This window comes from Loxodonta africana, chromosome 25, assembly GCF_030014295.1.
Source record: "Loxodonta africana isolate mLoxAfr1 chromosome 25, mLoxAfr1.hap2, whole genome shotgun sequence".
In the NCBI taxonomy this organism is placed as follows: domain Eukaryota; kingdom Metazoa; phylum Chordata; class Mammalia; order Proboscidea; family Elephantidae; genus Loxodonta; species Loxodonta africana.
In genome coordinates this window covers 17851109-17871307 of record NC_087366.1, presented here as the reverse complement: position 1 = coordinate 17871307, position 20199 = coordinate 17851109, and the positions used below count along the sequence as shown (strand labels likewise).

The window sequence follows — 20199 nt, the reverse complement described above, 5'->3', positions numbered from 1 at the left end:
TTCAAATCCACCAGCTGTTCCTTGGAAGCCCTATGGGGCAGTCCTACTCTGTCCTATAGGGTTGCTAGGAGTCAGAATCGACTCGACAGCAGTGGGTTAATCCAGACCCAGGAGGAGCATGTGATTGTTCTTGCAAGTTTGTAGAGTGAGGAGCCCTTGTGGCGCTCTTTTCTGAGCTGTCCCCAGATACAGATGGATGGGCTTTTTTCAGGGGTCTGGGGTCACCCTCACCCTGGGCATTCCTTAGGCAGGTGTCTGCCGTGGTCCAAGGCTGCAGTGCGTGGCCAGCCTCACTTGGCCTTAGGTGGCATGACAGGTCTGGCAGCTCTTCATCTGGTGGGAGGTTAAGAGGTGTGTGTGTGTGTGTATGTGTGTGTGTGTGTGTGTATGTGTGTGTGATTGTCACCCATGCCCTGGAATTTTCCCTCCACTGGTCCAAAACCATAGCCATGGGAAATCCTTTCTCCCTCTGCACAGGCTGCCAAGAGGGGTGCCCAGGGCTCTCTGTGGGATGGCAAAGAGAAGAATAGGTATGCAGGAGATTTTCTTTCCCAATCCCCTCTTTCCATGGGACCCAGGGAGGACTACTTTAAAATATGCAGTGCATATGTGGTGACACCTATATGCTTATCTCTGCAAAGTGCAGACTTGAACATAATTACCTGCCCACATAGGTGTTTCCAGTGGTTCTTGTTACCTAAGGACGGACTGACCTTGGGATAACCTCAGGTTACGTAGTATTATATGGAAACACTTTATGACCAGTCTCTTTATCTTTCTAGACCATTGCTTCCGATAGAAAGATAAATGCAAGCCATGTATGTAATTTTAAAATTTCTAATTGTCACATTATAAGCAGATTAAGTTAGTTTTAGTAATATATTTTATTTAGCCAAGTATATCCAAAATATTATCATCATGACGTGTGGTACTAGGCACACTCCCTGCACTCCATAGCCGCATGTCGCTAGTAGCCACCATATAGGACCAAGTAGTTCTAGTCTCCTGACCTTCATCTCCCATGTGGTCCCTGCCCCCACCTTCCCTTTAATCCTACTAACAGTGCCTGTTTCATACTTGGGAACGTTTGCACAAGCTGATCCTCTCTCGTACCTGAGAAATTCCTGACCTTTAATACTTTTATCACCTTTTCTGAGAACCCTTCCCTGATGGCCCCTGGACAGCCTTTAACTCAGTTACTGAAGTCACTCCTGAAGTTCACCCTCGAGCCAAAGGTTAGGCATGCCTATAAAACAAGCAATAACACACGTGAGGAATGTGCTTCATAGTTCAGTGAAGTGTATGAGATTAAAAGGGCGCACCACCCCAAAAACAAAGATGAGAAGGCAGGAAGGGACAGGAAAACTGGATGAGTGGAAATGGGGAACCTAGGGTGGAGAAGGGGAGAAGGTTGACACATTGCGGGGTTGGCAACCAATATCAGAAAACAATTTATGTATTAATTGTTTAATGAGAAACTCGTTTACTCTGTCAACGTTCACCTAAAGCACAATTTAAAAAAACTTAAGCACTTAAAAATAAAATAAGAATCTTTCTCTGAAAGCCCCTCCCTGCCTACCCCCCTCACCAGGGCAGGCATTGAGAGGGCACCATCCCCAGTGCTCCTGTAACCCTTCACTCTCCATCAGGATGCCTCTCTCTGTATTGTAATTATTTTCCTGATTCTGTATCCATTCCTCACTAGATTGTGGCAGGGACTGTTTCCTATTTATTTTTGCTTAATCAGCCCATAGCACAATGTTGGATTATAGTTGGCATTCAATGACTCGTAAATAAATACTGGGGTAAAAGCACCAGTGTGGTAATGATAATAACAGGCATCTGCTGAGCATTTACCAAGGCCTGTGTGGTGTCAAGCACTTTGTATACACATGGTCTGATCCTGACATTAGTGTGGCAGGCAGATACTGTTGTCTCCATTTACAGATGAAGAGACTGAGGCTCAGTCAGTCAACTAGTAAGTGTTTATTGATCATTGGCTACAGGCCAGGTGGTATGCTAGACCTTAGTGGCTCCAGCAGTGGACAAAAAGGACAGAGAAAAGAGACAGCCCCTTTAGGGCCTTCTGTCTGGTTGGGGGAGGCAGGCTGTAAGTATACAAGCAAAGAAGATCGTTTCAGATAACTGAAAAATGCCAGGAAGACAATAATAGGGTAGAGTGACTGGGATGGGGCGGACCTCCCTGAAGAGGCGACATTGGGGTGAGAACTGAATGACGAGGAGGAGCATCGGTGCAGAAGTCTAGGGGAAGAGCCAGGATGAACAATTTGTGTACAGGACGTCACTGGGAACAAGCTGGGCACATCAAGGAACAGAACTAAAGTGTTCATTGCTGAATTCTGGTAAACAAGGAGAAGAGTTGAGGGAATTAACGTCAGAAAGGAAAGCAAGGCCTTGTAGGGGTTTGTTGAAGGAGTTTGAATTTTATTCTAAGTGTCCTGGGAAGCTATTGGGCTTTGAGCCTGGGAGTGGCATGATCTGAACTTAAACTTTAGAACGGTTACTTTCCTGGCTGTATGGAAGGTGGTTTATATTACTGGGTGACCATTGGTATGGAATAAATGAGAGGTAGATAATGGTTTCAACCAGGTTTGGAACAGAGAAGGTGAACACTGGTCAGATTCAGGAATGAGTACTTACTGATGGAAATTATGAGGAAAATCAAGAATAACTCTCTGGGTTTATACCTGTGTCACTGAGAGATGAGAGACATTTGTGATGACTTTTTTGTGTGTGTGTGTGTGTGAAAATGTTTACAGCAAACATATACCAGTTTGAGACTTCCTATATGTACAGCTCAGTGACATTGGTTACATTCTTCAAGTTGAGCCACCTTTCTCGATATCCTTTTCCAAATTATTTCACCATCATTAACACAAACTCACTGCCCCCCGCAAGCTTCTCATCTAACCTTTCCAGTTACTGTTGCCACTTTCATGACGTACAAATAATTCTTTAAAAGAGCACAGTGCTCAAGGTACATATTCTTTTCTAATTAAGCTAAATTATTGTTTGTTTTAAAGATGATTTCAGAGGATAGCTTAGATTCAAAGTTTAAAGATTTCCTCAGGGCAGTAGTTTCAGGGCTCATCCAGCCTCAGTGGCTCCAGAAAATCTGGTATCCATGATAATTTTAAATTCTGTTCCACATTTTCCCCCTTTTGATCAGGATTCTGTTGTAGAATGTTTGATCAAAACATTCAGTAGTGGTAGCCAGGTACCATCCAGTTTTTCTGGTCTCATGGCAAAGGAGGCAGTTGTTCATGGAGGCAGTTAGATATGCATACCAGTTCAATTTGAGGTGATTTTGCAGGGAGGGGAATCCATAGCTCTGGTCTGATCATGTTAAGCTTGGGATGGATATATGTTGAAGGGACATTTGGATGTTCCACTACTGAGCTCAGGGAATTGGCCTGGGTTTCAGGGATACACGTGAGAGTCATTTGTGTATCAATGGTGTTTGGAATAAGATATTGACCCAGAACTGAGCCCCAAGACCCTCCAAATTGGAGGGGTTGGGTAGAAGACGAGGAGATAGCAAAGGACCCTGCAAGAGGAACCAGTAGGGATAGAAGCAAAGCCAGAGAGTGTGGTATTACGTGGGCAGCAGATGGAGTATAATTTTCTTCATTGGGAAGAACAAAATCTGAAAATTGTGTTTTCCAAATGAAACAGAAGAAGAAATGATGAGTTGCCACCTGTGTGCATAGAGGTAGAGTAACATGTGACAAAAAAAGCATTGCCATTGTTGTTGGCAAGAGATAAGAATGATTTTAGCTGCATGGTGGGGACCAAAGCCTAATGGGGTGTGAGAAGAAGAGACTAGACTGTAGGATAATTGCAGGAGAGAAGTCCTTGGTGTAGGTAAGAAGGAGTGGAGAGACTGGCCCAAGAAGCAGGGACACTGTTTGCATTGTAACAGGTCAGAAGGTAGAGCGTGGAATAAATGCAGCTAGTTTGGTGGCATTATTGTTGGAAAGATGGAGGAGTTCTTATCTTATGGCACCTGTTTTCATCATAAGGAGCCATGGTAGTGTACTGGTTAAGCACTTGGCTGCTAACCGAACCACCAGCCGCTCCAGGAGAAAGATGTGGTAGTCTGCTCCCGTAAAGACTGCAGCCTTGGGAATCCTATAGGGACAGTTCTACGCTATCCTGTAGGGTCGCTGTGAGTCAGAACCAACTCCTCGGCACATAACACATCAACATTTTCATTGTGTGTGTTATGATATTGGCCTAGGGCATGGGTGCAGCCTTTTAGGTTTGAGGATGCAGGAGCAGTCAGCACAGAGAACGGGAAGTGCCTGTACAGTGGAGTGTCATAGATGTATGGCAAAAGTGAGGGCCATCAGGAACATTCAGCATAAAGAAGAGTTGTCACTTACCTGGGTTGGAGGCTGAGTGGCCTTGGAACCCAGTTCTTCCTAACTGGAAGAAGCCTGCGGCTTAGCTGCATGCTTCCCCGAAGGCCAAATAGTCGATTTGATCAGTGCCATGCTGCTTAGTTAAGTTTTCCTCCCCTTTGCCCTTTCTGTAATTTCTTCCACCCTCTCACCCCTTTAGCTTTCCCTTACCCATTCACTCCACAAAGGCTTATTGAACACTTAGCAGTGGCAGACTGTACTGTGTGCTGGGACTACAGCTGTGACAAGGCAGACAAGGTCCTCGGTCTCATGAAACACCAGTTCTAAGAGAGGACGGGAGCGGGAACCAAGTAAAGAAATAATTCACATGATAATTTCAGATACTGTAAGTGGAGTGTGATTGAGTGACTGGGATGGGGGGAAGGGCACTTTAGAAGGTCTCTATGAAAACATGACATTTGAGTTGAGACTTGAAGCATAGGACAAAGCCAGCCATGAGGAATGTGTGACAGCGAGGAGTCCCTTTCTGTCCATTGCGGGAAAGAAGAGACTAGATGAAAGAGAGAGCCTGTTGGGACCAGGGTGAGAAAACCTTTTTGACTTTTTTTTTTGTTGTTGTTCAGATAACTAAAATGTTAAAATGTTTAAATCTCATCATGGGAAAAAAAACTTTTTTTCCCCCCTCTCCTACATTTCAACAACTCTTCATTTAGGGAAACAAAATCATGCTGGAGACACAAAAAGGGGGTTTGGCATGCGGATCAGGCCCACTCCAAAACAAACTCAGAAAATTGACCTGAAACACAAAATCACATGTCTTTTTTTCCGTAAAGCCAAACAAACTACGGTAAATAAGGAAATCTTCCTCAGAGGTGCACCCAGACCTCCCCTTAGCTATTGTTTTTCTTCTTATCTTAACTCTGTTTGGTTCCTGTCTTAGCTGAGAGCTTTGTTTTCTTCTGATGCCACACCCTGAGTATAAAGATGGCAAGTCGCTGTGGCATAAAGGTGGGCGGGAAGAATCCAGGTGTCAAGTGGTTTGTGTGCTCACTGGGTGGAGCCTAGCAAGTGCTAATATTTATCCTGCAGCTATAACACCATTTTATGGACCTTTCAAAAAGGAAAGCTAAAGAGTTCAGCCTCCCAGGAGCTCTCAAAAATCTTGCTCTCCTCGTTCCTGATAAATACAGTATAGAATTTAGCTCAATTCCAAGCTTTCTGTTGCCCTGGGAGTCTTGAGCAGGTGCTACTCGGAGAAAAAGTGTTTCATTTGCCAATTGTATTTCCAGCTGAGGAATTCGAACTTTGGAAAGGATCTTAGAGCTCGTCTGGGAGGTCCTGTAGTTCCCCTTCCTGGGACAGTGCTTTATCTGGTGACTTGGTGCCGGAAGAGAGAGCAGACTGGCTCCTCTAGTAGTCCCTTAAGGCGAGGTGCTTCCCAACGCTTTTTCACTTGACAGCACACATAGAAAATGATAGTACTGGTGAGGCACGTTGGGGTACACAGACGAGGTTGCTCAAAGCCAGGAGGTTCAGGAGGGGCACAGGGCAGAGGGGATAGAGTCTCCGTGCACTTATAATCCATTGGTGACCTTCTGGTTGGGAAGCTTTGCTGACGGATCGTACTACTTCGTTAGATTGCATGCTTCTTGAGAGGAGGAGCTGTTTTGGTCATTCTCGAATACCTCACAGGCCCTGGAAAAGTTCTTAAGGGTACTGAATCTCTGTTACGGGTGATGAAAAAATTTGGAGAGGGATGTTGGTGATGGTTGGACAACAGGGTGAATGGAATTAACGTCGCTGAATTCTACACATAAAAAACGTTGAAGTGGCAAATGTTCTGTTAAGTGTATTTTTATCACAATAAAAAATTAGAAAAAATAAAAAGTTCTTTATAGCTGATAGAGAGTCCATGAATATGGTTACCTTAAACGCCGCCACAAGGATACCTTGAGTGGGAAATAGCTACAGAGAATTCTTTCTGAGCTTCGCTCATAACAAAAGACATATTGTCGGGCTGCCTCCTGTTCTTTTCTTCTGTCTGTCATGTTTGTGGCATCCCTGGGTGATGCAAATGGTTATTAATGCATTTGGCTGATAACCAAGAGGTGAGAGGTTCTAGTCCACCCTGAGGCACCTTGAAAGAAAGGCCTAGCAGCCTATTTCCAAAAAATCAGCCATTGGAAATCCTGTGGATCACAGTTCTACTCGGACACACCTGGGGTTGCCATGAGTCAAAGTTGGCTTGAAGGCAACTGGTTTTGGTTGGTCATGTTTGTGCAGTTAGGCTCGGAAGTCACACTTTGCAGGTTTGAGTCTTGCTCTGCCACTTTTTGGCTCTTTCACCTTGAGAAGACTGCTTCATTTCTCAAGGCCAGGATTTCCTCACTTGTACCCTAAAGACAGGAGCCCTGGTGGCACAGAGGTGAAGCATCCAGCTACTAAGCGAAAGGTCGGTGGTTTGAACCCACCAGCTGTTCCATGGGAGAAAGATGTGGCAATCTGCTTCCGTAAAGATTACAACCTCAGAAACCCTCTGAGGCAGTTCTGCTCTGTCTTATAGTGTCACTATAGTTGAAATCGACTAGTTGGCAACAGGGTACCCTGAGAATAATAGTGTTACCTAATATGTGATAAAATCTGGACCCTACCCCAGGGCTATCAGATTCCAAAGCCCTGGCCCTAAATTACTCCTTAAATTCCCCATGTAGAAGCATTTTATCAACACCACCAGATTTATAAGACACTGGAGAAGTCAGAAATTACATTCTTTGAAAGATTTTGTGATTTAGTTAAAATAGATATTGGCCAACAATGCCTAGATTTGTAAAGCACTTGAGCTCAGTCAACATACATTAGCGGGCATTCATCTTGTGGTTTGGAGTTACAATAACGGCCAAAAACAAAGATGGTATGAAAGAGTGGAATACAAAAGTGAACGTCTTGTGGTTGTTGGAAAAAAATAAAGTGAAATGAAAACTCAGCTTGGTAACAAATTTCTCTAAAGGAGTTGAATCCAGAAAATATTAGACACTTTTCTTGCTTGTGTGTCTTCTGTTCCAATTGGGGCTGAGTCTCATGAGAGTGAAGAACAAGGTCCAAATCTACTAAGCTGGATTTTGAGTCCCTGGGTGGTGCAAACAGTTAAGCGCTCAACTATTAACAGAAAAGCTTGCTGTTCAAATCTACCCAGAGGCACCTCGGGAGAGAGACCTGGCGATCTGCTTCTGAAAGATCACAGCTTTGAAAACCCTATGGAGCAGAGTTCTTCTCTGATACATTATGGGGTCGCCTTGAGTGGGAACTGACTGGACAGCAACTAACGGCAGCAAGTGGCTGTTGAGAAGTGATTTCCCTCTTCACAGTACATGTTGATTCCTTTGGTAGAAATTAACGTGATTGAGGTTTGCTTTTAGATGAATTGTTGTTGTTAGCTGTCCTTGAGTTGGCCCCTCCTCAAGGCGACACCATGCACAACAGGATCAGACCGTTGTGATAAGATGAATAGCACCAGAAAATATGTCTGTTTCCTTCTCCCCTTTTTTTAATATTAGAGGAACCTGTCTGAATATTTTGCCTTGGGGAAATCTGATAATTCCGAAACCTTCTTTGAAAGAAGTTTGTTAAGAAGTTGAACAAACATTTCGGTATAGGAAGTTTGGAAAAAACATCTCTTGAGAGTTTAAAAGGCCACAATATGAAAATCAAATATGCGTATACACACACGCATATACACACACGTAGATGTACCTGTAGATGCATACATGTGTGCATATGTGTATATATGTGTGTGTGTGTGTGTTTTGTAGAGCTTGTGAAGTGCATACCGTTTAAAAGTATTATTAAGTTATGCATTCAGGCTTCATGTTAAAGAAATATTAGGAAACCTGGTTTACTCCAATTAAAGGGACCCCAGCTGCTCGCCAGATTCTTTGTTTTCTGAGAAAATCAAGTCCTGGAAAGGTTATAATTCCTTTCGAATGTTGGTGCCAGAGATACATCAAAAAAAGAGGAAAAAAATCTTACCATGTTCTCTGCATATTTTGAACCGAAGGGTCCTATTTGTTTTTTTGGAGGGCAGGGGGTGGTTAGACTCAAATGTCCTTGGTAAACTGAAATTCCACCTACTCCCTTTGGGGAGGCATCAGTGAAGTACCTTCTTAAGATTCTAAGTCTTCTGATAGAAGTAAGCTTATTCTTTTGGTTACTGGAGATTGCTATTTCCAGGATACATATGATTTTTACCTCAATTCATCTTCCTCTTGGTTTCTGTGATTTTGTTATTTTTAATGAATAACCAAGTTTTTCCTCACTCCCTGTTTAAATGCTGTGTCTTTTCCTTCTCTTTCTCCATTAATTAATTCTACAGCTCTTTTCTTAAACCTTTCCTACCCTAGAAGACAGTTTTTATTATATAAATTTTTTTATTATAAATCATATTTACTATTTTTATTATAAGACAGTAATGTTTTTTATGTTCTTCTGAAAAAAAAGGGCAGAGAGAGACATTTGATTTGTCTGCAAATCAGACCTGCCTCCAAATCAGATGTTTGATTCCAGGCTTGCTTTTTGTGTTTTGAAACACAATTCAAGTTCATTAGCAAGTTGGTGAGTTCTTGTATTCTTACTCAACCTAAAGGAACCTTTGTGGTTTGGGTCCCAATTCTAAAGTAGGAGGGCAATAGCCATGGTAGTAATTGAAACATTACTGTGTGCTTATTGGGTGACTTCTTTTAAATCTCACACAGCAGTCCTGTGAGACAGGCAGATCATCTCACTCTATAGATGAGTAGGTAGAGCTAGTAAACTTAACCACTGTCTTTATACTAAGCGCTAATATTGTATTGTCACTCTACGGTTCAGAGCTAACAGGGTGTTTATTTGTGTATTTGGTTCCATGGTGGAATTCTCACCTTTTGTGCGGGAGACTGAGGTTCAGGTCTTGGCCTGTGCACCTCATGTACAGCCACCACTTGTCATTGGAGGCTTATGTGTTTCTATGATGCTGAACAGGTTTCAGAGGTGCTTCCAGACTAAGATAGACTAGGAAAAAAGGCCTGGTGGTCTGCTTCCAAAAAGCAGCCAGTGAAAACCTTATGGATTCCAACACCCTGGTCATGGGGATGGTGCAGGGTTGGGCAGCCATTTCCTCTGTTGTACATGAGGCCTCCGTGAGTGGGGGCTGACTTCACTTCAGCTAACAACAACAACGTAAGCCCAAGATAATCTTAGCTGTTTTTGACCCAGTTTTGACTTGGGCATGCCACAGAATTTGACAGTAGTAATTAAAAGAAATATGTAGGTCCCTTTTGCGGTGGTTCAAGTCCAGCAGGTATTGAGGGCTTACAGGGCTTACTACTCATCGGTAATATGATGAGTGGGTATTAGTAAATGTCAGAGTCAGACTCCTGGACTCCGTTCGGTTATGCTGTCGACGAAGAGTGCAACAACCCTGTGGTTAAGAGCACAATGGACTTTTCAGGTCAAACAGAACTTGATTCACATCCTGACTTTGTCCCTGCTCTTGTATGACCTGGTAAGCTAGTCAACCCTTCTGTGCCTCAGTATATTAATCTGTAAAATAGGAATAATAACACCTATCTATGGCTGTGATGATGGTTAAAATTAAATGGGAACGTGTATGTAAATTGCTTAGAGCTTTGCACATAATAAATATTCAATAAAATGATAGCTGTTAATAATAATTGTCATAACCATAGAATTTCAGAGTTGGGAAGGATCTTAAGGGTCAGACAGAATTTAGTGTAAAGATCTGATTCTACTATCAGTATAACCTTAGCCAAGTCATTTTACCTCTGAGTTTCCATTTCCTCACCTGCATAATGGGGGTAGTATTTAGCACGGGACTACAATAAAGATATGTGAAGTGTGACATTTGTAAAGTTTGACCCCTTCCTTTTGGCTGACAACCTCTGGGGACAGGGCAGCTCCAGGGAGCTAGAAGTGATTAAAAAAAAAAAAAAAAAAAATTTTTTTTAGAAAGCTTTATTTATATTGAACACTAATTTTCCCGTGAGGTTTACTGATTTGACTCTAATCATGTGATCTGAGTGATTGAGGGAGTTATTTTCCCCCTCAGGGTCATGATTTTGGTTACATCTAGAAATACCACAAAGATCCCAAACCACTTACTTGATTTAAGATTAAGGTTCTTATCCTTTTACAGTTGATTTCTTATCTCTCTATTCCTGGATACATTCTGTGCTGAACAAAAATATTTGCACACGTGGGGGAAAAAAAATTCTAAATCAGAGGAACAGGACAGGCGGCGTACCAGCTTACATTAACGTGTAAGTTAATTGGGTGGCCCAGTGACCTGATGGGTTGTTGCCAGTGATTCAGAATTTAATATGGAGATCATCACCGTTTTAAATGATTTCATGGTAATTGTGACATTGTGGTTTATTTTTACCTCTGCTGCATTCTCCCTGCCTGCCCAACTTCATATGAAGCATGATAGTTTGAAGTCAGTAGTAACCATAGTGATATGCTGGGCTTTGGGTGTAAGAAAATGTAAGCAAAGCAGCCAGATAAAAGACTTGTACCCTGCATTTTCCTGAAGGGAGTTCCATGCTTGTCTTCCCTGAGGTTTAGGTGCAAAATCCCTTGAGCAGACACTTAGCATTTCTACTCCTTAACAATCAGATTTATTTATTCCTGGGGGCTGTTCCTGTGTGCCCTGCGTGAAGCCTCTGGGTGAGATTATTATGTGTACTGTTAGATCTTACCTGAGCAGCTTCTCGCTGTTTTGGAACTGGGAGTGCAGTAGCCATTCTGGTGTGAATAGTTACCCACTTTTAAAATCCAGTACTCTGTTCGCCACTGGATGCCGGGTTTTACATTCTACCAGCTAACAAAACTGTAAATACCACGTTAACTTTTCTCTCTTCTTGCTCAGAAGGAGACATTACCAAATTTAAAGAGACGCTTCCTCTTCTCTAACAATCATTGTGAACATACGCCATGCAGTGGGCTCCTGGAGCCCTCAAAGCAAAATTTCCTCTAGAAATACAAAAAAAAAAAAAAAAAAATTTTTTTTTTTTAGACCAAGCCAAATCCATTGCCGTCGAGTCGATTCAGACTTAATCAACACTGTAGGACCAAGTAGAACAGTCCCACAGGGTTTCCAAGGCTGTAAATCTTTACATAAATAGACTGCCACATCTTTCTCCCACGAAGCCAGCCTGTAAAAAATATAGTTTATCTCCTTGGTGTTATTTAAGGGACAAAGGTAGAATTCTTGACTCCAAGTTCTCTTCCCCATTAATTATGCTGTTGGTCAGGTGGTTCACATCTCTCCTCCTTACCCCCTGTGGTTCCCTGCAGGGATAGTACTTAAGTCCCTGATGTTGTTAGCTGCTGTCTAGTCCGCCACTGACTCCTGGCGACCCCTTACATGATGGAAGAAAACACTGTGATCCATCGGGTTTTCACTGAGTAATTTTCAGAAGTGGATCTTCAGGCCTTTCATCCTGGTCCGTCTTAGTCTGGAAGCACTACCGAAACCTGTTTGGCATCATAGCAACACAAAAGCTGCCACTGGCAGATGGGTGTAACTGCTCTTGAGGTGCACTGGTCAGGAATCGAACCTGGGTCTCCCACATAGAAGGTGAGAATTCTACCACTAAACCACCAAGTGCCCTTACTTAAGTCCCTAGTACTTTATTCCATTATTTCCCTTTAACTAGCTCTCTTATCCAGAGCTACAGAAGGGTTGTCAGGGCAGGAGTGGGTTACTTTTGGTCTAGAGCCCATTAAGTGAGGCATGCAAATTTGAGCAAAGCTTGAAGCACGCTGCACTCCGTTACCTTTGGAGACCTCCTGTCCAGGCGAAAGGCCTAATCCTGAGATTGGGGCTGTATGTGGGTAGCATTTTCCATAGTGACCAGAAGTAAATCACGGCCTTTTAGACAGAGCTGGTAATTGAAAATTTTTGCAATTAAAGAAAAAAAAAAATTATTTCTTCTGGGGGAGTCCAGCCTCCTAAAATGCCTTTCATCCCAAGTTGGCTGACCTATCCTGCGTGGAGGGCTGTGTTCCCCACTAAAGACAGTCTTGGAACAAGATCCCAGGGCCTAATGGTCATAGTCTTTTGCAAGGGAGGATTTTGAATCTTTCTGCAGTACTCAACAAACACATAATAAGAATGAAGTAGAGTTTATACTAAGTACTGAGGTATGCCACCATCTCTGTCAGTTTGTGGTGGCTTGCATGTTGCTATGAAGCTGGAAGCTGTGCCACCAACATTTCAAATACCAACAGGGTCAGCCAGGGTGGACAGGTTTCAGTGGAGATTTCAGACGAAGACAGCTTGGAAAGAAAGGCCTGGTGACCTACTTCTGAAAATTAGCCAATGAAAACCTTATGGATCACAACAGAATATTGTATGATCTTGTGATGAACCTCAGATTGGAAGGCAGGGTATAATAGCCGCAACAATGGAGTCAAACATGCCAGTGATCATGAAAACTACACAGAGCCAAGCACCATTTTGTTCTGTTATTCATAAGGTGGCCAAGAGTTAGAGCCTATTTGACTGCAGGTAACAACCACACAGAAGTGTGACATAGTCCCTTATTGAGGGAGGCAAAGAGAATGCTTCCAAGTGAAGAACATTCCTTCTTCCTTTCTTGTATCCTTGGTGTGTAAGCACATAGTATAAATAAATAATTTGTTGAATCGTCATGTATAGAGTGATTTGTGCTGTAATATTGTATGTGAAACAGTACGGGAGAATAGACAACGGATTAGTACTTCCACGTGGTATGGAAAGACCTTCCAGAAGAGGTAATGTTTGAGTTGGATCTTGAGGGACAAATAAAGTTTTGTGAAAAACTTGACTATGTTAACCTGTTTTTTTTTTCATTTCACAGTAGACTGTCCCCACTCACTGACTCTTTTTTCTTTTTCCTTTCCCTGGTTTATATCCTCAGCTTTAATTTCTTTTCTAACTAATTTTAACTTGTACAATCATCCTGATAAAATCACCTACAGATGTGTTTGTAAATGCGTTAAAAACAGGCTTGCTTTCAGATTAAAGTTTTTAGAATATAATATTTTACAGTGAAAAATCTGTCAATTTTCTGGATCCTTTTTACATGGCGTTCCTGTACTCTAAATTAAAAAGCTCTTTGTTTTTAGGCCTGGCATTTGTTTCTATTGGCAGGGTAATTACAGTACAGGGGGACACTCACTGAATTGGAACATACTTGCTATAGATGTTGAAAGAAAATTTGTTCTTTTGAGGCAAGGATGGAAGAAAAGTCACAGACAGTGTGGGCAGGCTTTCCGGAAGGGGCAGGATGATGGAATGAGTTCGTCCCTGAGTGGGGAACTGTAGTTAGTGGAGCCTCATGTTCCTTACAGGTGTGTTTAGTCAAATGCAAATTTTGGTCCCTAGAAAAAAATTGTTATGTGAAGATAATAGAGAGAAAGGAAAACGAAGGGGAAAAAAAGGTGTGCAAAGGGAACATACAGATTAAAAGAGACCCCAGAAACTTGTCAACCAATTACATGTATGGACCTATTTGGATCCTGATTTTAACCAATTAAAAACAAAATCAACTATTTTGAGGCAGTTGGGGTAAATTGAAGACTAACTGGATATTTGATGATTTTAAAGGTTACTTTTTTGCGATGTGATAATGGTGTTGTGGTTATGTCTTTTTTAGTGGTCTTTTTAGAGATAGATACTGATATTTAGGGATGATATAATAGAAGTGGATAATTGTTGAAGTTCATAGATAGGTACAGCGGGCTTCATTATATGGTTCTCTCTGCTTTTGATTATGTTTGGAATTTTCCATAGTAGAAAGTTAAAAGCAAACAAACAAACCAAACAAACCAAAACTTTTGTCTGTAGATGGAAATGTGCATTTTTTTCAGGGCTAGGCTATGGCTTTGCTTGGTGTTTCAATAAGGTTAAGATCCACCTCATTGCACACTGTCTTTGAACGATCACATCCTTGGTGTTTTTCTCTACTTACCTGTTTGATTTTATATCTTATCTCACCCACATGTTTGTTATTTTATATCTTATCTGTAGTCCGCAATTTTGTCCTATGTTTCAGCCCTGTGAGTTCGTTTGTCTGTTCCTTGTCTTCACTAACACCTCACATACGACACGTTCGGGTGAATGGTTTTCCATTTACCCAATGACTCTTCAAGTCAAATACCTTTGAATTAGCCTCCATTTCACTTTTTTCCTTTCCTAAATATGCACATCCAAATAGTCATCAAACTTTTGAGTATTTTACTTCTTAAATTATATAAATCATCTTCTTATCTGGTTTACCAGGGTCTTCATTGAGACCCTCACTATCTCTCACCTGGCTATTGATCTATCAGTGTAAACCTCAGTAATCTGCTTGCCCTGGTCCCTGCTGTCTACAGGAGTAATGTCACTGACGCAAAAATCTGGTGTCTCACTTCTCTGCTGACATTGGTGGCTTAGAAGGTTTTAGGTTTTAGGCAGACCTTCATTATCCAAGCCTTATCTACTTCCCCAGTCTCACTTCCTGACACTCCTTCCACAAGCCTATTAAGACAGTGACATTTTTGTCACTCCTAGGCTTTGCTTACATATTCACTCTGCCTGGAAGTCACTCTGCTTACCACCACCCTGCCCTACCCATCTTGACAACGTGGGAAATACCACGTTATCCTTCAAGTCAAAGAATGACCCTTCTCTCTGAGGCTTCCCTCATGGTTCCCCAGAGCACTAAGGTGCTTCTTCTCAGTTGTTCACCCTACCCTTTACATATACTGCCATTAAAGTTGTTTTTGTTTTTTTAATTGCCTCTTAATTGTTTATAGGGCTGCAGCTAACCTGTCCAGTCCCTTCAAGGCATCTTTGAGAATACCTAGCTCTTGCTCAGTACTGACAGTATGAGTAGTCAATAAATATTTGCTGAATGCATGTTGACCTGGGTCTTCGCAGACTCTCCCTGTCCTATTCTTTATGTCCAGTTCTTCTGCTCCTTTCCCTTCCTACATGTGGATGCCACCATGACAGTAGACCATATGCTTTTTTTTTTTTCCCCTCTTGGATCACATGTCCTGAAGAATGAAGAGGTGTCCTGACTACCTGCTGGGAGGGGTAGGTGAGAGACATTTTTCAAGAAGTTTTTCTTTGGTGACTTGTTTATGGTTTTCCCTTTTAGATTCCTCTAAAAAAACAAAACCTGTTGCAATCATGTTTTTTCTGACTCGTAATGACCCCATGTGTGTCAGAGTAGAACAAACTGTGCTCCATGGGATTTTCAGTGGCTGGTTTTTCTGGAGTAATTCTCCAGACCTTTCTTCCAAGGTGCCTCTGGATGGACTCAAACTTCCAACCTTCCATTAGCAGCCAAGTGTGCTAACCATTTGGAGCACCCAGGGCTTCTCTAGTTTCTTTTATTCCCTCCCATTTCTTATTGACCCCTTTAAAATATATGTGTAAAGGCTTTGAAAGAAGACTGCTCTTTTCCTAATCTTTGTGCCTAAATATATGATTTTTTTAAGTGGTTAAGGCAATCAAATTTTATTTTTAATTCATTTCATAGTGTTTTTAGCAGTGAAAGTAGGGGTTCAAGTAGATATCTTAATACTTAGGAACCACTGAAGTCTTGATAGTGGACCTATTTTCCCAGGAAATTAAAATTTAAATCTTCTGAGAACAGTTTTAGTCTGAAAAGGTTTTGTCAATGATCTCAACATTATACATGTAATACCAGTCAAAATTAAGATCCCTATCTCCAATATATTTATAAGCCTACAGATTAGCAACTGTCAGTTTGTATCTAATTGTGTGACCATATATCTCTGCACAGCTTCCCTTCAGTGTTTAATAACCTCATCATGTCAGGTCTATGATAGAGAAGGCAGAGTGGACCAGCCCGTATTAGTCCTGAAAGTAGGAGGGAGGCTTGCGTTGGATTTTGGCAATCACAGAAAAGTTTCCCACCTGGTGTACAGGGTATGGATAACAGACTGAACACAAGATGGAGGGAGGGATTTTTAATTAATTAAATTTTTTATTGCGCTTCAGGTGAAAGTTTACAGAGCAAATTAGTTTGTCATTAAAAAATTTAAGCACAATAGTTTTGTGACATTGGCTGCAATCCCCACGATGTGTCAACACTCTCCCCTTCTCCGCCCTGGGTTCCCCATTCAGAGGGATTTTTATGATAAGACTGTGTATGTGGTGTCTTAAATTTCAGGCATTTGAGTCAGTTGTTTGGAAGGTGGCACAGCGAGGTCATTGATGGATGCCTAATGTGGTCATGATGGGATGGTATGTGGGTTACCTTGCAGGAAGGTCACATAAAGAGTTGTCATTCAAGGTTCAGTCGGAAAAGCACCTCTTTAGTAGATTCACTGGGGTCAGTGATACGGAGAGCAAAGCCACCAGGCTGTGTGCAGGCTTGTCAGGAGCCCTCCAAACCTAGTGCCCCTCCAAGCAGGATTCTAAGATCTGCCCTTTTGCTGGACTCTTCTTCTCCCAGTCAGAACTTGCTAGATGACTAACAGTATATCCGAGAAGGGTGTTAATGGTAGAATATTGCCCAATCATATATGCATTTTAATGTATGTCAGCAATGCCTAATACAGAGAATGAGAAATCTGTGAGTTTCATGATGACCAGTGTTGTTGTGTGCCGTCCCACTCATACTCATTGCTGTCAAGTTGATTCTGACTCATAGCGACCCTATAGAACAGAATAGAACTGCCCCATAGGGTTTCCTAGGCTGTAACCTTTACGGAAGGAGCCCTGGTGGTGCAGTGTTTAAGCCCTTAGCTGCTAACTGAAAGGTCTGCAGTTCAAACCCACCAGCCGCTCTGTGGAGAAAGAAGTGGCAGTCTGCTTTGTAAAGATTCCAAAAACCAAACCCGTTGCCGTCGAGTTGATTCCAACTCATAGCAACCCTAAAAGAGAGTAGAACTGCCCCATAGGGTTTCCAAGGCTGTAAATCTTTGTGGAAGCAGATTGCCACATCTTGCTCCCACAGAATAGCTGGTGGGTTCAAACAGCTGACCTACTGATTAGCCGCCGAGCGCTTAGCCAGGACACCAGCAGCCTTGGAAATCTTATGAGGCAGTTCTGCTCTGTCGTGTAGGATTGCTTTGAGTTGGAATTGGACAAACGGCGATGAGTTTAATCCTTATGAGAGCAGATCACCAGGTCTTTTCTCCCACAGAACTGCTGGGTGAGTTCCAGCTTCCAACCTTTAGGTTAGCAGCTGAGTGCTTAATCATTGCACCACTAGGTTCCTTATGATGACAAGTAGCAGATGTGATTTTCCCAGTGAAATATGTGCTATGTAGGTTGTGGCATCCCAAAACGTGTACACACAAACACGTGCGCAAGTGCACACACGCACACAGAGCCAGATAAAGGTTATCACATCAGAATAAACATATGGCCAGACTGCCTGTCCTTTTGTTTTAACATTCCTGTTCTCTACCATGTCCCTATCAGTTTTACACTTAATTAAATTTCCTGTGGACGAAAGTCTTTATAAAGGTCAGGGAAAGAGACGAACTCATTTTATGTGTTAATAAGTTCTTTTGCTCTTTAAAATAAGAACTGAGGATGGAGAAAAAGAAGTTTCAGGTAACCTCTGAATTCACTAGTATGGAAGTTGGCTTTTATTAAAACTATGATTTTGAAAAATTAATCACATAAAAATAACTGTCATATCTGTTTTTTTTTTTTTTTTTTGGTAATTTTATATTTTAACCTAACTTTGGAACCTTAATTTTAATTTCAATAGTTGTAGTATTGTGCTTTGTGGCTCTAAGACTGCTGTGTGTGTGTGTGTGTGTGTGTGTGTGTAAGAAAGCTTTTCTCTAAAGAGTTAGGCATGGGTGTATAGCATGCTCAAGAACAAATGAGTTAGAAATTAGCTGCAGAATTTCCTTCCAAGTGAGACTCTTACACATTGGAGGTCTCATGTGCTCCAAGTTCAGAAAAAGGACTTTAGCAAGATATAAGCATCTGAAAACTGAAGTTTTCCATGTTTATAAATTCAGTGAGCAAGTGTTCTATTGAGTGATTACATCCTATGTAAATAGTTTTGTTTTCAGAAATAAATGTTAAGGTTAGTTGGTTACTGGAGATGGATAAAAACGCTAATCCATCTACAAGTCATCTTTTGCGTTCCCTGGAAGGAGAAGTATTTTTTGGTAGTGAAACCTCAAGCCAAAGCCAACTACTGAAATGAAATTTCTCTCTGGTTAGTGTGTGGGATGCATTTTAAGCGTCTATTTTTAAGCGCCTATACTTGTGCATGGAGCCCTGGTGGCGCAGTAGTTAAGAGCTCAGGCTGCTGCCCAAAAGGTCAGCAGTTAAATCCACCAACCACTCCTTGGAAACCCTGTGGGAAAGTTCTACTCTGTCTTATAGGGTCGCTATGAGTTGGAATCAACTTGATGACGATGGGTTTCTTTTTTTCATGTGTATATGTGGTGTAGAAGTGTAAATGTTGTGAAAGCTTTTGTGGGGGAGCGTGCTTCTTGTTTGGAGTTCTTGGGTGGTATAAATGATTAACGGTTAATGCGCTTGACTGCTAACCCGAAGGTTGGAGGTTCAAGTCTACCCAGAGGCACCTCAGAAGAACGTCCTGGTGATCTACTTCTGAAAAAACCAGCCATTGGAAAACCTATGGAGTACAATTCTACTCTGGTACACATGGGGTTGCCATGAGTCGGAACTGATGCTACTGTAACTGAGTTTACTTCTTATTTAAGGGACTATTTGGATTGGCAGGAGAGCAGTGAGGGTTGATGGTATTGCCATGTCTGCTGTGAAGGCATTATTCCTTTTGAAAGGATTTTGGTTTCCAGAGCCCCCAAAGTCCGGTGCAGAGCAAAATTTTCCTTCTTTGCAAGTGTGGGTTTAAAAAACAACTCTCCATCAGTCTGAAGGGAAAACCCACTTCTCATCTCGTTAGTGGCGTCACCATTAGATGTGGTTCATTGGCTACCATTGTGTTTGTCAGAAACAACAGAGTTGATTGTACCCAAAATGAACTCTGTGTTTTCCTGCCTGTGAAATAGGTCATATTTGCCCCATGTAATATCAACCTGACCCCATCACGCGGCGAGAAGAGGGTGTAACCCCTTACCTTTGTTCATTGCATGTAGGAAGGGGCTTGACTTGTACTTTTTATGATATGCTGCGTAGTTGATGGCTCAGAGCAAACTTTGGTTGGTCTTTTTGTAGACAAATACTACAGAGAAGTTCTATAAATCAGTCTTTTTATGGTGCTACACAGGATTGATCAAATGATTCAGGGTATCAGGGTAAAAGCAAAACCCATATCATCCTTGTTTATTCTCTCTGCCAATGCCCTCTTGAGTCCCGTCTGTCTTTCTTGTGACCTGGCATAGTTTTGTTATAAAATCTCGATTTGATGAGAAAGTTTTTAAGGCCTTTAAAAAATTTAGTAGCTTTGCCTCACCTCTGTTGTTTGTGCCTTAAAAGCTTTCCCTGGCCTCGTGAATGGAAAACTTTCAGTCCAAAGGGAGCACAAAGCCATTCTCTGGGAGGATTGCTGTGTTCCAGAGGCAATGGGTCTTAGTCAACAAGGGCCATTCTCTCCTAAACTGTAAACAAGCTGGGCTACAAAGAGCTATAACCTGTTTCCAGAAAGATCTTACTACTACGAAGCACACCTTGAAATGTCTCTAAGTGCTGAGGACCACAGCCACATCGCTGTGGGGAGGGGGAGCCAGAGTTGTGGTGCAGCCAGGCTTCATCTGTGGAGCAGAGGAGAGAGAGCTCAGTTATCCCGCTGACTTTTGCCTT

At 42.0% G+C, this 20199-nt stretch overlaps 1 protein-coding gene and 1 non-coding gene across 2 annotated transcripts in view; one reads left to right on the top strand and one right to left on the bottom strand.

Annotated features, from left to right (window-relative positions):
* Window positions 1–20199, top strand: part of C25H1orf21 (chromosome 25 C1orf21 homolog) — a 295363-nt gene that overhangs the window by 51750 nt on the left and 223414 nt on the right. The window lies entirely within an intron of this gene.
* On the bottom strand, window positions 11975–12046 carry TRNAR-UCU (transfer RNA arginine (anticodon UCU)). The gene has a single exon. It is a non-coding gene; the product is annotated as a tRNA-Arg (tRNA).